This window comes from Syngnathoides biaculeatus, chromosome 6 (assembly GCF_019802595.1).
Source record: "Syngnathoides biaculeatus isolate LvHL_M chromosome 6, ASM1980259v1, whole genome shotgun sequence".
NCBI classification, from domain to species: Eukaryota; Metazoa; Chordata; class Actinopteri; order Syngnathiformes; family Syngnathidae; genus Syngnathoides; species Syngnathoides biaculeatus.
The window spans coordinates 28,700,879-28,714,234 of NC_084645.1; the positions used below are offsets into that span (position 1 = coordinate 28,700,879).

Below are 13,356 nucleotides of genomic sequence, written 5' to 3' on the forward strand. Positions count from 1 at the left end.
CACTGGCAGATGAGCGGGACTGAGGGATACAAAGCGTCTTACCTTTCCAATGTTAACCGTCACCTTCTTCACAACACCTATTGTGAGGCTGCTCTTCGTTCTATTACAAAAAAATTCAAAAAGCAAAGTGAGGCATTTCACAGCCGAGCTCACGTCTCAAGACTTCAAATTCTGTAAGTTTTGTGCGACGCTGGAGATGTTTACATTGAAAATAAAGGTTTGAATTCCATATTTTATGGCCCTATGACATCAAAACTGGAATATCAAGGGGGAAATTGTCATATGTCACTATCCAAGCCGCTTATCCTCACAAGGGTTGCGGGAAAGCCGGAGCCTATCCCAGCTAGCTTCGGGCGAAAGGCAGACTTCGCCCTGAACTGGTCGCCAGTCAGTCGCAGGGCAGATACCAACAATCCCCTCCTCAGGAATTAATCCAATTGACACTAAAATGGCATTTGTCAATTTAATGATTTGATCGAAGGGCCCATGTTCCTCTTGACATTTTCTATCTTCAATTTCCCTTCGTAACTAGACAATATTTTTCCGAGGAGGCGTTTCATAACCTGAATTTTTCGTTACTACCGACGTTCATAAGTAGAGGTCGCACTGTATATGTCATGTCATTATCCAAGCCGCTTATCCTCACAAGGGTTGCGGGAAACCTGGAGCCTATCCCAGCTAGCTTCGGGTTCTGGTCAGCAGTCAGTCGCAGGGCAGAGATCGACACCATCACAGAACGGGAATCGATCCCACGCTGCCCCGCACCAACGGCAGTTGTGTGTACCATTACACCATCAGTGACTCTGGGGGAAATTGTGTTGAAAAGAAATGGATTTTTTTTTTTCCAAGAAAAGTGACAAATTATTACTAGGACAAGACAGACAATAATTCAGTTCATGAGTTGCATATTTGTTATTTTCCGGCTGGAACTGTATTTTGTGAGCTTAGTACTTCGGTTTTGACCCGTGAGTGGTGTGGTCCATTTAGATCCATCAGTTTGATAAGGAGGAGAACCGAATGAGGACGTAGACTTCTTTGTTATCATAGTGTGCTAGCCGCTAGCGAGACAACTCGTCCAAATTTGGTTCTTTTAGACCGATTAGACGTCCCATTATTATTCTGACATTAAAAACGGAACATACGCATTATTCCAATAAGCAGTTGTTCAACATGCACAAACAAAACAATTTTCCATTAGCGCCTGTTATTGCACGTCAAGGCGGCGTGAAATTGTTCGGAACTAAAACACAGAATGGGAATAATTACCGGTTGGCTTTTTAAATAATGCAATCAGCATTTTAATGCACAAGACAGGCGAAATCATTTCGGTGTGCTGACGCCAAACATAATGTGCCGCTGTTAATCACTGTTTCTTTATGCAAATGTTATGGAGAATAATGCAGATTTGGGGAGGAAAAAAAAAGGTGTGCTGCATTAATAGTCAATTGCTAATTGTTATGTAGATGAACACAGTCGTGTGTTATGGTCATAGCCAGACAAATAGCAAGTACGGTGAAGGACCCGAGTGCAAAACACCAAACCGCCGGCAAAGTTAGAAAGGATTTTAATCAAGTCAAGATCAGCTGCGACGGGTCAAATCAAAGCCAGGCTGGGTCGAGCGGTTCGCTGTGGAGTCAGCGGGGTCAGGCAAGCAATATAGGGAGGTTGTTTTGGGCCAAAAGTGCTGCGATGCTCCGTAATCCACAGATAGCAGGTTAGGAAATGGTCTGATTCCATTGTCGCCTTCATCCACAATTTACACACAACAGAAATGTGCAAATACCTTGTGCCAGAATGCCCAACAATCAAGGGGACAGGAACGAATAAAGGTGAGCAAGGCAGAAGTCTCACTTACGATTGTCGAACACTCTGACATTGATTACATAAACAAAACCGTAAATAGAGGATGTATCACTGCGAGTAGTCGAACCTGATTTCCTGACCAATTTGCTGTCTGTCATGGCAGACTGACAATTTTAGTTACCATACTTGAGCAACAAGTCATCAATTAAACATCGTAATAAATGATTCTCAAACCTATTCTGCGACTGGTCTATAAATCACTAAATGATGAATACACGAAAGAAATGCTTACGGAATACAAACCCAGTAGACCTCTTTGAGATCGACTGACTCGGCTCAAATAGTGGAGCGCAGAGTCCAAAGCAAACACGGTGAATCAGCATTTAGCTATTATGCTGCAAAAAAAAATAATAAGTTGCCAACAGAGGTGAGGTCACCCCCAAGTGGGAATGTTTTTAAATCCAGGTTTTTTTTCTCATCCTTTTTAAAATATATCCACTTTTTGATCATATTACTTGCACTGTATGCAGTTTTAATTGTCTTTTTTTTAAATATTTTGTTTGTCATTTTTATTGTTTTTATGCCATTTTAAATGTTTTATCTTTGTTTTGAAATGCCTTTAACCCATTCATGGGCAGGGCGGCAATTTTTTGCCTTATTGAGATAAAACCCTAACAGACCACAATTAAGGAAATAACTTCTTTTTCGTTTATGGTTCAGTTATATGATAACTTTACTAATTTATAATCTTATCCCAAAAATGGGACACTTCCCGCGAGAGGGTACTTTGGTTTTCTTAGATAACAAATTATGGCTTCAGATTAAAACACTTCAATATTTTGATATACTGAAGGATATAATACATGAAAATCATGATGTCCCAAAAATGGGACGCTGCCCACGAATGGGTTGTGTATGAAATGCGCTATCCAAATAAATTTGCTTTGCTTTGCTATTTTAGTTTAATTTAATGTATTTCGAGTGAAGAATATTACAATAAAATACATTATAATGGACTGTGGTACCCAAATATTGTGCCTCGTGAATTAAGCAAGTGATATTACAAGCACGTAATTTGTTGGAATTAGATTTTCTTTTTCTTATTATTATGTGATATTATGTATCTCTCTAACAAGCGGCTGAGTGCCAAAGTACACAATTTCCTGTGATCCAGGGACATTTCCTGTGACATCCACTTCTGTGCTTTGTTGTGACTCTTCCGGTTTTTATATATCTGGAAATATTGCAACATGCTGATGACACGTCGTGACATTTAAGTCCATGTTTATACTCTACATCAGGGGTGTCGAACTCATTTTTGTCGCGGGCCACGTTGTAGGTACATTTTCCCCTCAGAGGGCCGTTATGAATGTGAAATGCTGAAAATCTTCCACCTCGTCATATTTACAGATGAAATTTAGGAGCTAGTTTTGTACTCACAAATCAAGTGTAATTTTTTTTTTTTTTTGAAGTATTGCTGTTTGGGCAGAGGATATTGCTTGCAATATCTCAATGTTATCATTTATGACGGTTTGAAACTTTAGTACAGATTTTTTTTTTTTTTACAAATCGTGGAAGTCGATTCTCGTAATTTTGGTCCGCGGGCCACATAAAATAATGTGGCGGGCTAGATTCGGCCCCCGGGCCTTGAGTTTCACACCTGTGCTCGACATACATACAGACATGGGGAACAAAAATAACAGACCACTGCAAAGTGATTGGTTTCTCAGATTTTCTCTATATATACAGTATGCTTGAGTAAAATGAGGTTTCTATCTCGAGTAGGGCGACCACACTTACTATAATTTGGGTTTTTATGTGTGTGTGATCCTCATAGGTGTGTCCAGGCCAGCCTGAGCTCGGTGCACAAGCGTGCACACATCTGGAGCAAGCACTCCCCAATCTGCTCCTGTCTCTCGCACCGCCCCTCCCGAGCACTCAGCTCCGCGCCGCCGCCGCGAGGTTCCGCTCCGAGAAAGCGGCGGCACACGGCGCGCAGAATCCCGACCGATGGCAACTCTGGGATGCAGCAGCGGTTCAGGCGGCTGAGAAAAATCAATCCCCCCCCACCCCCCAAAAAAAAGTGGAGCGAGCTCAGCGCGGGACGAGGCGGCAGGAGAGGAAGGAGGAGGTGGCGACGCCTGCGTAGAGCCTGCCTGACTGCAGCGCCGCCCGCCCGGCGCTTTGTGGCGGCGTCGCCCGGTGCTGTGCTGCCGGAGCGCGGGCATCCGGCGACGGACATCCGCGAGTGCTGACGCGGAGGTGAGTGACGTACGCGCGCATGTTTGGAAGTGAGGCTGGAGAGGCAATTCAATTTATAATTGTCAAGGGTGGCTTTACTTGTTACCATTTTACTCCTAATGGTTTCATGTATTACTATGTTATTACCGTGAATGACTATGGTTATTTTATGGATGGCTTTAGTTATCACTATTATCACCATTGATGGCTTTACTTATTACTATTGCCCTATAACTGTTAATAGCGTTACTCCACACCAAGGATGACTTGACTTAATAAGTTGACTTATTACTATTGATGACTTTAGTTTTTACTATGGATGGGTTTACTCATAACGACAAAAGATTTTCATTGTGACTACGGCTTTACGTTATAACGATGGCAATATTTTCTTCTGGATGGTTTTACTTATTACTATGGGCAGCTTTATTTACTGCTGTTAATGGCATTGCTAAGTACTATTGATGACTATGTATTGTAGTATCTATCACAAGGGGCATTATTTACTACTGAATACTTGAGTTTTTCTTCTTATTATGAAAAACTGGACTTCTTATTAGAGCTATCTGGATCAACTTTTTTTTTTTCCACCTGACTCACAGTACTGGTCACTTGATTTTTGATTATCTGGTGAGTCCTGATCCGATACCTTGCCAATTTATTCAGGCGAATAGAATGGGCGCATTCAAATTGTCTTTTTTTTAAGGATATATATATATATAATATGGCTGTAACGCCAGTGTAAAAAAAAAAAAAAAAAAAAAGGACACAAACGATGTTTTATTGTGCAGCTCTATTTGTGACCTCCAAAAATTAAGAACATAAAAAAAAAAAAAATCCAATCTTTTTCACCCAATGTTGATCAGATGACAATGATGCGATTGCCCCGGAGTTCCAATCATTTGATTGGATCGGGACAACCCAATTTCTTACTATTAATGACTTCACTTATTGAGTGATTACATTGAACGGCTTTACACATAACTAATGAAGGCTTCACTTATTGCTGTAGACATCTTAAATTATTACTATTTATTTCAGGCAAGGAGTGCCTCATAAAAAGAGATCAAAGAGAAATGCGAATTTTACATCATTCGAATGCCTGACTTCCTGTTGCTGCCGCCTCTCCCTGTCCTTTATCTGCTCAAATCGCAGACTGCCACGCAAAAAGAGTCGCATGTCGTGAAGGTCAGACAAAACCGCTAAGGAATTGTGCCATGTTCGGGTGTGTACATGACATTTTAACACATTTATGTCATCACGCTTAAAAGTCCAAGAGCTGAACGCGTGTAGTTCATTCAAGATGAACAGGTGTCATGTTTTAATAAGGAGGCTAAATGATTTCTATGACTTTTCTTACTTTTCTTGTACGGATGCAAGACAGTACTATCACGTACCCTCCAACTTTGGTCCATAGCATATGCTTTTATTGCGGTATTGGCTGTAAACATGGTAAAACACTCCTCCTTGGTGTGCGAGTTCTGAGGTTAATTAAAATGCACTCTGCTGTATCCAAAGTTATTAACATAAATATGGAGTAAGTGCGACGGTGCTCTGATTAATATTAAAACCCTCCACTGTCTCGTTTGGTCATAAAAGTCAATTCGTTTTAGGAGTATGTGTTTTTTTATTTTTTTTTTTATTCCCATGTAATTAAGTGCATTTGCGTTCCACTCGAGAGAGAAAAACGAGATTTATCGGTTTTCTTAATTGGCTGCAGCTATTTAGTTTACTTTAAATGAGCTAGTTTTATGTAATTTGATTTGTTTTTTTTAAATAAAAAAAAATGCTAGCAAAGAATCACTAAAAGTCTTGCTTTGTTCAGAGTTGTGATTCTAAAATAGTAGTGTCTAAAAGTCTTTATTTCAATAAAGTTTCACTAAAACGTGCTCCTGTACTAATGAGTAGTTGAGATCTGTTCATGCAATAGTACTAAATAAGAAGGCTTTTTTTTTAAAAAGTTTATCCTAATTAGTAGGGAAAACATTAAAACGAAGACTAATCAAGAGCGAGAAATGTTTGGAGCAAAACCAGGGAATGTTACCAGAAAAAAATATATTAAAACTTACTTCCCCACCAAAAAACCAGGACAGAAAATATGTATCCATGATGGAACCAAGAGAATCGCAGGGAGCGTCAACTGCGCGGGGTTCATTTCATTTCATTGAAACGTATGACTTCAATTTAATTTGCTTTCCAGGACGTTTTATCATTTTTAAAGCGCAAAGGACTGTAGGTGAGTGTACGCCCGTGTCTCCTACTAATCTCTCTGTCTGTTTCCGTCCTTTCTGAATTCTCAGCCGTGAAAGGTTAAACAAACGCCGGTAATAACGCTTGTAATGCCGCACCCTCGGTGTTTTTCTCTCCCCTTTTGTTGGGTGGCTGCGCCAGTGGAGGTCATAAAGGTCCCGGTGACTCATCGCACCTGCGCAACGGAACAAACGCGGCTGAGGCACCTTTGCGCATCTTTTTCCTCCGACTCCTAAAACCTATCGTACATTTTACGAAACCGTTTCAGAGACCATTTACAGTCTTCTGTAAACCAAAAGTATGCATTTTTGTTAAAAAAAAAAAAAAAAAAAACCCAAGATGATTTATAGTCCACCTCGCTATAAAAATGTATCTATTAATGTATCCATTGAAAAAAATTAACTTATAAAAAAAATAAATAAAGGCACTTTTATGGAAGTAAATTAGTGCCAACAGGATTTGAATTTGAAATGTAAAGTGATCACATTTTCAATAGTTGCTACAATTAGCTGTCTGAAATCTACAGTCTGTTCCACCAGGCAGGGTTACTTCAGGTCAGAACTGAACACCCAGCCAATCGCAGTTACGCTTTCTTAGTCATGTGACATCACATACTAAGAAAGCGTTTCTGGATTGGCTGGCTGTGTGGCACTGACGGTGAATTTTAGACGGCGAATTGTAGCCGGTTGAATTTCAGACAGCGAATCGTAGCAATTATTGAAAATGTGATGACTTTACATTTCAAATTCAAATCCTGTTTTCTGTGACATTTCATTTTCAAATCCTGGTGGCACTAATTTACTTCCGTACACTTTTCATATTCGACAAAGCTAATGTTGTGTTTGTGTGCAGCGATTTCGAATTTTATGTCAACCTAGCGTACATGTTTGTATGGACAAATAAGGCGCTTTCAAGCTAACATGTTTTGAAAAACATTCCGGATGTTCGATAAAGCTAGCGTCGTGTTTGAATGCATTACGGCATAATTACGACCCAATTTCAGGGTTGTTTGTTTTAAATCATTAGAGATAATTTAGAATGTTCCTTATAAGTAGTGTATCTTTAAAAGTCGTACACATTTTTGCAAAAATCAAAGGCAGGTTAAAATCTCTGAAATTAACGTGTGAAAAGATCTTTTCCACAAAGCTAATAACACATTTTTGAAAATATCAGACAGTTTTTCATACTAATAATCCATACTTTTTGTTGTAAGAAAATGTAGAGACCGAAGGCAATTGAGTCTTTAATAAAGCTAATATTGTTTTTGAAAATGTCCGACGATTCAGTATGTAGGAACGTTAACGTTTTTTTTTTTTTTTAAATTACAAAATATAATCAACAGTATTTAAAAACGGTATAATCTTGTTTGACACAAAATAAAGTTGTGAACAAAACTAATGTTTTGGAAAACATTTTAGAATCTACGATTGTAACATTTTTTTGAAAAAGTGTTTTTTTTAAAAAGTCTTCAGATATTTATTTTGCATAGAGAAGGTTTTCCACCATTTTGTCTCGTTTTCGCCAATGAATCGGAGGAAATCTCTCCTATGTGTTAGACTTACTGCACTTTTAAAACTACACTTAGTGTCGTCGAGCTTCAGTAACTCGACAACGATGTTCACAAAAGCCTCCGAATTTCGTTATCCGCAATGAAACGAGTGCTTTTCGCGGCGCTAACAAACGCGCAAGCACTTTAGCAGACCTGTCACTTCCGTTATCGCATCTCTCCTCGCAGCCCGACGCGCTAGCCGGCGAAGCAGCCTCGACACGGCCTCGATCAATAAACGGCAGAGATGACGCGATAACGCCCCGCGTCCCATCTCTCTCCGAACCATAACGCCGCCGTCCTCTGGTGGGCATCTGCGCGCTGTCTCCACATCAATGGCGCTCATGAATTATGGAGCCGTGTCCCGCTTCTGTCTTTCACCCGCAAGTCTAATTAGCTTGGCCTGACACCTCTCTCATCTCCACGCGCCAAGAGGAGGTCTCGGACGAGCGTCTGTTGTTCATTGGGTGGTCCTTTGCATTTCCATCAAGCGCTCCGATCCAGGTTGGAAGTTAAAAAAAAAAAAAAAAAATCAATAGAACTGCACATTTCTGAAACACAATTACTTGCTTGTTTCGGTAAACACCACAGACAATTTCGTCTTAGATTTAGCTACCTGTGAGTTTACATAGACAAGAACATTTAGCGTACATGTGCTTTGTGAACATAATGAGTGTTTTTGTACAGCTCAGAGACAATTTAGAATCTTCTACGAAGGTTAAGTCATGTGAATGAAGACATCATAGACAATTTAGTTTTCAGTGACACGAACGTACGTTTTTAGTGGACATAAAAAAAAAATTGAGTCGATGAAACCAAATGAACCCAAACTCAGAGCATTTTGTATAGAATGAGCCACACATACAGTACTTAGGGTTAATTAATTAGTTCCGGAAGTCATTTCGTAACGTGAACTTTTCGTAAGTTGAAGCGCTTTTTACATGTAAATAGCCTAATCTGTTCCAAGACCAGAGAACACTCCCCCCAAAATAAACATTCAAAGTACATAATGTAGAGAATAATACAAAAATATGTTCATTTAGCTTTGGTGTTGGCAGACTGTGCGAAGAGAAGAGTGATTAGCAAGTAAAAGGCATCGGACGGAGGAAGACACAAACTTTTAACAGAGAAAACATGTACGAATGTACACGCGCACACAACTTAATTCTACTAAAGTTTCTTGGGGGAATAGTGAAGAAAGATGAATAAACTTGCAAAAAACACAAATGAAAAACTCACAAAAAAAGTTGTACTTTACCAATGTGCGCTAGCTTGTGACAACGTGTGAAAGCGTGGGATTCGGTGACACTCGAGTATCCGAGGAAAACGAAAAGCATCATGGGTAAAGATCGACATCCCTGCGAGCCAATGGGTTGCCAGGATGATGCTACGGTGCTAGCTAATGGGAGAGTAGCTCTATCGCGCCACACAAACCAAGATGCAAGATGTTTATGTTCTGTGGAAGTTGGGGGCTGCCAATCCAGCGCCCATTTTTTTCCTTTTGTATCCTGAATTTTCCTTTGTAACTAGAGGCCATATTTTTCCAATGAGGCGTTTTGTAGCCCGAATTTTTCGTTACGAGACGTTTGTAAGTAGAGGTACCACTGTTTTTTTTGTGCACCTCAAAAACAATTTGGAGTCTTCAATGAACACAGTGTGCATGCACATTGTTATAATTTGCAAAGACAGTTTTCATCTTCAATGCTCATTTTTGTTAACACCAAAGTTTTGTAGACAACAAAGACAATTTCCTGTCCGATTCAGTTCACATCGCACTTTTAAAACATGAATGACAAGTTCATTTTCAGTGAAGCGAAAGATCACAAATTTGTCCATTTCAAAGACAATTTTGAACTTTCTCCAAATTTAAGATGTGCGCTTTTATCAACATCAGACAGTTGACTTGTTGATGAACCAAACATAATCTCTGAAAATGTAATATTTAGTGAACTGTTTTGTTTCCAACTCTTTTATTAACTTAACACAGTGAACCTAACCGACAGGGTTTTAACCTCCCTCCCCCCCAAAAAAACAAAAACATATTTCTTTCTTTCCTGATCCTATGTTTTGAAAAACATTAGACAATTTAGTTTTCACTCAACCACCCCCAGGGAGTGTCTACAAATGGCTGAATTGCGGCGCGTCGGCTTACTTGGCTCCGTTCGCCGCCCGTTGTCTGCTCGGGCTGATGAAGTGCCTGCGACGTGGCTCTGGTGATCCCTGAGAAAAGCGGAGGTGATGCGGGGGTGCGTCTGGTCAGCTGATGGGCGCTGAGGAGCCCGAGATTTATGACCCCGGCAGAACAAAGCTGTGCCTGCCGAGCGCCCGCGAACATAAATCAGCCGGAAGTGGGTCAGGTTGGGTCAGCACGGCAGATCTGCTTTCCCCCATTTTTATTTTTTTTTTAGTTCCTAAAGGTGCACTCGCTTGTTTTTGCGCAGATGATGCTTTTGCTGCTCTTTAAAAGCTCTTCATCTCACCGTGACGTGGAATTAATCCCATTTTTTTTTTTTTTTTTTTTTTTAGATGCTGTCTGTCATCGCTAATTCGCATTGTGTGATTTGAGCCTGAATTAGTTTAGTCTCGTCTCAAAGCTAATGCTAACACAGGTTTTTATAAAGATTAAAGACATTTTTTACATTTTTTTATTTTTTCTGAACCAAACTTCGTACGTCTTACGTAAACACCAAAAAGTTAGATGCTAGAACAAGCTTAATGCATATTTTTTAATACATCCACCGTACTTGTTTTTGTAAACATCATATCCATTTTAAGCTTCTGTTAATCTAATGTAATTTATTTTGTAAACATCCGAGACAATTTAGTCATTAATCTTGTCACATTATGCAATCTTAAATGAAGCAAAACAGAGAGTCACTGATGGCGTAGTGCAGGCGTGTCGAACTCGTTTTTGTCGCGGGCCACATTGTAGTTACGATTTCCCTACGAGGGCCGTTATGGCTGTGAAACTATGAAAATCTTTCGCCTCATCATATTTACACGTGAAATTCATGAGCTAGTTTTGGAATCAGGAATCAAGGGTAATGGGCTTCTGAACTATCGCTGATGTTTGGGCACACAATAATGCTTGCAATATCTCAACATTTATCACATGACAATTTGAAATTTGGGGACAGATTTCAACACAAATCATGGAAGTTGAAACTTGTAATTTGCCTTCGCGGGCCACGCAAAATCATGCGGCGGGCCAGATCTGGCCCCCGGGCCTCAAGTTTGACACCTGTGGTGCAGTGGTACACACGCCCGCTTTTGGTGCGGGCAGCGTACGATTGATTCCAGCTCAGCGATGGTGTAAATATCTGCCTTGCGACTGACTGGCGACCAGTTCAGGGTGTAGTCCGCCTTTCGTCCGAAGCTAGCTTGTGAGGGTAAGCGGTTTGGATAATGACATGACATGACAATTTCCCCCGTGATATTCCAGCGTTGATGTCATAAGGTCTTATAGGCCATAAAATATGGAATTCAACCCTTTATTTTCAATGGAAAATTACATCTCCAGCGTTGGACTCGTGAGGATAAGCGGCTTGGGTAAGGGAATGAAGCAAAACAGGATTTTAGTAAAAACCAAAGCAAATTAGCGCAACAATACATGTAACATACACATTTATGGAAACATCAAATCCATTTTCCAGTTTTTAATAATCCTAATGAACTTAAAAATAAATCAAGCTAGCTTGGACATTTTTGGTTACCATTGATAACAATTTCAAAAACGCAAAGGATTGGTGATTTATGCCGTTGTTGTTTTCCCACTCTTGCGGCCATTTTTGTTCTCGCGTCGTCCACTTTGGTGACGCGTCTACCCGCCGCTGCCAGAGCCCACGTGGAAAATTGATTTAATATGTGAAGATTAGTGTTGCTCGCTACAGGCATGCGCGTTGCATTACGCTGATTAATCCGCTATCGACATGCACGCACACACACAGAAAAAGATATCGGGCTAGCGCAACAAGCTGGAATGCACGTTTGCCCGAGTCGGGATGGCTCGAGTGCGGAGATAAATAATAGGCGGCGGCAAGGACGCATCGTTTATTTGTCTGCACTTAATTCTTTGCAGCATCAAAGAGACTTTAAAGACCGCAATGAACCTGATTGAAATTACTTGTGAACAGCAAGGAGTTTAGAGTCAATAATGTTTGTTTTTTCCAAACATCAAAAACAATTTGGAATCCTCAAGTTTTTTTTTGTTGTTTTTTTTTTTTTCCGAAACATCAAAAAGAATTCAAGCCTCATCGTTGCCTTTGTAAACATGCAGACAAATTTTGAACTGGTCAGCAGTGAATTTCACAGCGCATTTAGTCAATTTCAGGCCATAAACATACAGTAGAATCTCACCTAAAGGGAATGGAAGGACCGCAATGCACCTTTTTGCTAATAATATACATTTTTTATGCTGAATATGAATTTTAAATCCGTTACGAGGGAAACCTTTTTATATTTCGATTATCTGCAACAAATGATCGCGCATTGCTGTATCCGCCGGAAAAGGACGTGGCGGAGAAAGCCGATCAGCAACAACATGGATCCCATCGGTATTCCTTTGTCACGATATGCATGTATGTGTGTATGTATGTATGTATATATATATATATATATATATATATCTCCATTTACTTCACCGCTGATCCTCACGAGGGTCGCGGGAAGTGCTGGAGCCTTTCCTAGCTGTCAACAGGCAGGAGCCGGGGTACACCCGAAACCGGTTGCCGGCCAATCGCGGGGCACATCGAGACAAACAGCCGCACTCCCAATCACACCTACGGGCAATTTAGAGTGTCCAATTAATGTTGCACGTTTTTGTGTCACTGTAAGAACGGCGATGAATTTGCCAATAATTCGAGCGACGAACATTATTCTGAAGGGTCCCACGAAGACGGCGAGGAACACGAGCTTCATGAAGGCGTTCAAGGTTATCAATTTGAGCCAGTTAGACAGCGCACGAAGAGGCCGATACAGAGGATGTGCCTCGTGTTGGAAATATCGACTGGGAAGCGTTTGTGAAGTTCTTGTGTGGTTTAGTTCGTCATAAACTGGTAGTAAAGTAATGGTAAAGGTGTCGATATTCTGAGTGTATATGCAAGGTTTTCAGTCTTGTTCTGAAATTATGCAAATGCCGTGTATTTAGTGATTTGGTACGCGACAGCTCCTTTAATAATATAATAATATAATGCTGCTTTTCTTTAGGGGTTGCTGCAGCGTGTCACCTCAGATGAACGCTCATATGTATTTGGCACAGTTTTAATAATAAAATCAAATCAAAATAATGATAAATCATTTTTACGGATTGGTTTATAGCTTACAATAACTGAGGTGTTTTTCTTCGGCACGAATATAAAAGACTCCCAGCTTAAGGCCCCGTCACACCATGACGTTCTAGTCAGCGTTCTGGAGCGTTTGAGGAAACGTTGGTAGTCGCCCATGGTCGCCGGGATAGCGCCAGAAGAGCGTTGTTTGAACGCCAGCGAACGTCAATGATCGCTGAGAATCGGCGGAGA

At 40.5% G+C, this 13,356-nt stretch overlaps 1 protein-coding gene across 4 annotated transcripts in view; it reads left to right on the forward strand.

Moving 5' to 3' along the window:
- Nucleotides 1–13,356, forward strand: part of mgat4c (mgat4 family member C) — a 136,186-nt gene that overhangs the window by 23,639 nt on the left and 99,191 nt on the right. For all 4 annotated transcript variants that reach the window (XR_009795531.1, XR_009795532.1, XR_009795530.1 and 1 more), the window contains exon 2: nt 3,641–4,065. The gene's annotated coding sequence lies outside the window, so the exon portion shown is untranslated. The remainder of the gene's footprint in view (nt 1–3,640; nt 4,066–13,356) is intronic.